Source organism: Lygodium microphyllum, chromosome 11 (genome assembly GCF_053477565.2).
Source record: "Lygodium microphyllum isolate KBCC chromosome 11, Lygodium_microphyllum_v1.1.10, whole genome shotgun sequence".
Classification (NCBI taxonomy): Eukaryota; Viridiplantae; Streptophyta; class Polypodiopsida; order Schizaeales; family Lygodiaceae; genus Lygodium; species Lygodium microphyllum.
The window spans coordinates 39,352,045-39,358,789 of NC_141145.1; positions in this window are offsets into that span (position 1 = coordinate 39,352,045).

Below are 6,745 nucleotides of genomic sequence, written 5' to 3' on the forward strand. Positions count from 1 at the left end.
AAGCAAATTTAGATACGACACATTCTAAACCCCTCATTACCTTTAGACTACATCCCCTCGAGAACTCCCACTCCTCCATTGAGACCTCTGTCCCTTTGCTGGATGCTGCGGTCAAGGCTCCATGCAACCATCGTGTTGACATAAACCGCGGCATCTCCTCCATGCCTTCGGGATATCGAATCGGTCGGTGACGCGTACTGCATCGGAATTCAGCTCGTGCTTCCTCTCGATCTTGCCTTGCAATCTGGTACTTGGTGAGCCACGTCTCCATGGAGGCATGGTGCAACATACAAAAACGATTCACCTTCTCTTCCATTGAGGCATCCATTCTTTTTTCTACCCCATTTCCAACCACCACATCTCCAGTCAGCCTATCATCGTCCTTCAGCATCCATAGCATTTCATTGTCTGGTTCCACCGTTGGTAGCCATTGTGAGATATGCACTAACGCCTCTGACACCAACCAACCTTCCGCCATGCTACCTTCCGGACGAGCTCGTTGTCGCAGAAAGCCTTTTAGGGTTTTCATGAAGCGCTCCAAGAAGAACATCCATCGCGTATGGATAGGTCCAGCAATCTCCACTTTGTCCACAAGATGCACAAGAAGGTGAACTTGTATCGTGAGCATGCTAGTGGGCAGGTATTTCTCAAAGAGACAGACCATCTCAACTGCTCCCCGCCTTGCGGATTCAATAGAGGACGTCTTAATCTCTTTCTATGAGATCCATTGCACCAAAGTCGACAACTTGTAAATGGCCCCGCGAATTTCTGGAGTTAGGCATCCCGCGATCGCGATCGGTAGGACAAACTGCCACAAATGAGAAAGCATTAAGAATAATGGTCACTTTTCAAATTTTAAAATGTCCACACTAATTAAAATCCATTCTGTTCACAAACCTGACATATCTTATGCCAATCATGGGATTTTAGCCCAGACATTTGGTCATCTTTAGAAAATGCGGACCTGAGAGAACGCATCATACCCGTCGGAGTGCGGATAGACTTGATTACTTGCTTCACAATGTGCTCTTCTTTGGTAGACAAAACCCAGGGAGCGCGAGGAAGCTGCACTCCCCCTTCAGCACTCGACTGCGGCCAAAGCGCCTCCATCTTACCTACCTCCTTTAAATCCATTCGTGACCCTATAGTGTCTCTCTTTCCTATGATGTGGTCCCATAGCAAGCTACCCACATTTTTGAAAATATGCATGGGATCCAACAAGTGGTTGACCTGTAAGTGGGTCCAATATGGCAACTCGTAGAAAACTGAGAACCGTCGCATTCCATTTGGATGTGATTTCGGGTTTACCATTTTCAGCTCGTACCAGCTTGCAACGTTCATACGTGCTGGAGGTCGTCCAAGAAAACCTTCCCTAAGTTCATGATCCTCCGGCAAGAAAGCGGCTTGTCCTTGATATACCATCTTCTTCATGGTTCGTGACCTTCAGGAGTCTAACTGTGGCCTACACAATGGACATGCATGATAACCTGAGGTAACGAGACCTGCAAGGCAATCCATGACCTAGTGAATACTTGATTGAATGAAATAAAATATAGATATTACCAGTGAGAACAAAGGTCTGCTCACCTGAGCACTCTCTCAATCTTGGAAAGTCATGCATCGTCCACATGAGAATGGCTCGAATGTTGGCTGATCGCCGACCATCGCACCTGCTCATATCTTGCACCGTGACCCCCTCCTCCCACAAAATCTTAAGCTTATCGACTAATGGACGAAGATACACGTCCGTATTTTTTACTTTGTAGCGGCACGGGATGAGCAAGCTAAGGATGAGATGTCCTTTCTTCGTAGAAAGCCATGGAAGAATGTTGTAGTTGACAAGCACTATAGGCCACACACTGTAAGAAGTCGAGCGCACATCGAATGGGTTCACACCATCCATGGCGAGACCGAGCCGAAGATTCCTTGGCTCTCGTGCAAAGCCTGGGAAGGTAGAGTCAATGTGGCTCCATGAGCGCGAATCTGTTGATATTCGTTTCCATCCGTGGACCTATTTTGCACATGCCACATTGTCAAGCTTACCATGGCAGACGTGCGAAACATGTGGTTTATGCGGGGGATGAGCGGAAAGTGTCTGAGAACTTTTTGAGGGATGGTTTGCCCTTGCAAGTCCAGTCGATACCTGTGAGCACCACACTTTGGACATGTCTCCATAGTCTCGTATTCATCTCGAAACAATATACAGTCGTTGATACATGCATGGATGTTATTGTAGTCCATGCCAAGCTTCCGTAATACATATCATGCATCATCACGAGACTCAGGCATGGTGTTTGCAGGTGGCAATATATGATATTTCAATAACCAGAAAAAAATCATAAAACACCTTGAAAAAACACAAATGTTTGCAATAATACTGTTTTTAAAAAAAACAATGAAGTCTGTGTGCAAGGTACCTAAATAACTCAGTCACACTCGTATCACTCCAACCGTATTTTGCTTGCATACTTAAGAGTGCAAGCAATGTCTTCAACCGAGATACTCGGCACCCATCATATAATGGTATGGATGCTTCCTCTCTAAGCGGGTCAGATGTCTCAACATCCATGGGAATCAATGCATCGATCATTGCCTCCATCTCAGGCTCCAAGATTGTAGGCAAGTTGGGAAGGTTGTCTGTCTCCTCTGGCATTGACGGTATAGATGGGCCTTGCGAGTGGTCGATTGGCTCCTGCAATCCATCCATCGCACGTCCACAAACTCTTCTAATTGGCCGCAAAGGGTGCACTCCCCCTTGGGTCGAGACATCATCCCCCTGGATACAAAATTTTCCAACAAGACCCAATCTTATTGTGTATGGTTTTCAATTAGCTTGAGAGTACAATGCATGAAAAATGCTAACTTCAAATTACCGTTTGCTGAAAATCCGCAATCGCCTGATCAATGATCTCAAATTGAAACTTGCCAAATCGTCGTACGTGTTCTATAGACAATCGGCGTTTTCGTCTAATTGCCAACTTGCATTGAGAGCAAGGACATGGAACACGTTGATTAAGATACGTCTCGCGGTCTTGAACAATAAGACCTTCTTTGTTTGCCATCTTATCTACATTACAGCAAACGAGGCTTAAATGGATAGCTTTATGGAGATGTACGTCAAGTTGCAAGTTGACGATAAACCTTGCATTGTATATAGTAGTTGAGAGATTTTCCGATGTTATATCTCGGCCTTGTATCATGCTCAACGATTTGTTTATCCCGGTAGATAATTATTTGTTATATCTCGGCTTTGAGTATAAGTAATCCATTTTAAAATTAATGCATGCCATCTATGAAATTTTATAACTATAGTAATAAAATTTATTTCAATCAATTCTACTCATAGTCATAAGACCTGAGAGAAATTATCCTATACTCAATTTAAGGGTTTCTTCTTCTATAACAATAATTTTGGGTTCATTTTGATGAAGTACGTGGCCCATGGCAAAGCACATTGCATACATTATCAATAAGTCTATTATCTTAAATTTCCTTCCCCTCCCTCTCCCTCTCTTTCTCTCCCTCTCCCTCTCTTTCTCTCTTTCTCTCACCCTCTCCCTCTCCCTCTCGTTCTCTTTCTCTCCCTCTCTCATTTCCTTCCCCTCCCTCTCCCTCTCCCTCTCCCTCTCTTTATCTTTTTCTCCCTCTCCCTCTCTATCTCTCTTTCTCTCTCATTTCCTAAACAAGCAAAAAATAAAGTGATTTAAACATCCTCCAAGCAAAAGGGAGAGGGAGAGATACAACGCACTCTCCCTCTCTTTCTCTTTCTATCCCTCTCTCATTTCCTTCCCCTTCCTCTCCCTCCCGCTCTCTTTCTCTCTCATTTCCTCTCCTAAATAAGCAAAAAATAAAGTGATTCAAACATTAAACAAGCAAAAGGGAGAGGGAGAGAGAGAATGCACTCTCCCTCCTTCTCCCTCTCTTTCTCTTTCTCTCCCTCTCTTATTTCCTCCCCCTCCCTCTCCCTCTCCCTCTATTTCTATTTCTCTTTCTCTTTCTCTTTCTTTCCCTCTCCCTCTCCCTCTCCCTCTCTTTCTCTCTTACTCTCTCGTTTCCTCTCCTAAACAAGCAAAAAAGAAAGTAATTTAAACATTAAACAAGCAAAAGGGAGAGAGAGAGAGAGAATGCACTCTCCCTCTCTTTCTCTCCCTCTCCCTCTCCCTCTCCCTCTCTTTTTCCCTCTCTTTCTCTCCCTCTCTCTCCCTCTCCCTCTCCTTCTCTTTCATTTCCTCTCCTAAACAAGCAAAAGAGAACGATTTAAACCTTCAACAAGCAAAAGAAAGAGAGAGGGAGACTCGCCAATGAGATATGGCGAGCGTGGGCGGCTTCTCTTTGCAACGAGGGCTCCTCCTCTCCTTCGCGAACAACGGCAGCGGCGGCGGCAGCGGCAGCAAGTCTCTTCCTCTTCTTCTCTCACAAATCCTTCGCTCTCTCCCTCGCTCTCGCTCTCAAAAGGCGAAGAAAAGAAAATGAAAATGGCGCTCTGGTTTCGGCCGCGCTTTTTTTTCCTGCGGCATCGCTATTGGCGTCGCTATTTGCGTCACAAATAGCGACGCCAATAGCGACGCCAATATCCGCCGTCGCTAATCGGCGTCGCTAATTGCCCAATTCCTTGTAGTGGTACTACCCAATCTATACCGTCAATACTAGAGAAGATAGACAACCTTCCAAAATTTCATACAATCTTGGAGCTTGAGATGGAGGCAATGATCGATGCATTGATGCCTATGGATGTCAAGACATCTGCTCCGAAGCATCCATACCATCATATGATGGGTGCAGAGTATCTCATCTAAAGATACTACTTGCACTCCTAAGTGCGCAAAAGAAATACGGGTGGAGCGATGCGAGTGTGACTGATTTGTTTAGGTACCTTCTATGTATGATTCGTTGATTTCTTTTCAACACCATCATAAAAAACAATTGTGCTTTTCTAAGGTGTTTTATGATTTTTTTTCAGATTACTAAAGTATCATATATTACCACTTGCAAATACCATGCTTGAGTCTTATGACAATCCACGACATGTTTTACGAAATCTTGGCATGGACTACAATAGCATCCATGCATGTATTGACGATTGCGTACTGTTTCGAGCAGAATATGAGACCATGGAGACATGTCTAAAGTGTGGTGCTCACAGGTATCGATAGAACTTGCAAGGGCAAACCATCTCTCAAAAAGTTCTTAGACACTTTCAGCTTATCCCCCATTGTCGAAGGGTTTTCGAAAGCAAAGTCACAACCACACAGGACCTTGACTAATTTCAGGATAGAAGATCAATCATACAAATAAGCAAGATGAGAGGATTTGTGTGCAATAATAGATCTGCCAAGCTCCCAACGAGACCTCATCTATGCAGCAATGATAGGACCAAAAGCAAGTTTTCAGCTGAGCATAGAATTCATCCTTCAACATAGGAACCTTCAATATAAATTTGGTTATCAACTACAGACAAAAATTTCAGCATTGTCCTTTCAGCAGCATTAGCCAAAGGATGGATCTATGGATCCACAGACTTAACAATAAACCCATAGGGAACTTGATTCCAAATGATGAGGTGAACAATATCACCCGCTACCACATCAAAGATAGACACTACTTTCGTTCATGTGCCTCTGATAATTTGAACCTAGACATCTCACTTAAAGCCCTGAACTGGAGAGACTGCTTGTAGCCACTGATGGCTGTAACAAGAATAACAAGCAGAACAACAACGGTAAAGTTCACACCATCATATCAGCCTTCCCCAACACCATGGCTCTTGATACTTAGGCCTAAAGAAAGGGTTGGTATAAGAATTGGGCCTGAAAATTGTCTTTCGTGATTCCACTTCGTGAGGTCATTCTTTATACCCTTACTGAGATTGGTTTGAAACCTGTAGACAATGCCTCCAACTCCACCCAATTCTGCAAGGTATTCAACTTGATAGTCTTGCACTAGACCAACCAGTTTTTCAGGTTTCACACTAAACTACTTAGCCGCTTCTCATCCAAGGAACATCGGAGGAGTCGATCTATCACTCCAAAATGTCATCTTCTTCACCAAAGAGGTACAAGATTCGGTCCCCATCTTCAATTACCTCACAACCTCGTTCACGCCTTCATCACCTGTTCTGTCACAATAACACATCTGCATCTTGCAAACTCCGTTGCATTGAAGAAGGTGCCGTCAGGGAAAAAGCCACCACAAGGCCATCAAAGGAGCAGCAAGTGATGTCATATCAGCTACACAGAGGGTGATGTCAGAGGGATTTCGAGAGGCCAACGGCATCGGCGAGCTCAGAGAGGCATACAAAAGGTAACTTGTAGACAAAGCGACGGCATACGAAGGACAAGAAGTCAACATAGAGCTCTAAGTCCGTAGCATAATAGCCTCCATAAGTGTTTTCCCATTAATTTCGACATTATTGAACGTCCTCTCAATCTCTGGGACAAAACTGCTCAAGCTGCTTCTTACAAGAGTCACAATCATCGCACGAGTGCACCATGCGTCCATAATCAACGCATTCTCTGACCTTGAACTGTGTGGCATCTGAACCGTCCAGCCAATGGAGATTTTTCCTCATCCAACATGGCACCCCACTTGTTACCCCCTGCTTTACTGATAATGGAAACAGACTTCACATCGGGGTTGCACCAATACACAAATACTAGCTCACTGCTCACTCATCGCCTGGTTTTTTTTTTCGTTGCTGTCACCCTCCCTGTTGTCTTGTGACTCATTCCCCACTTCATTTTGCGTC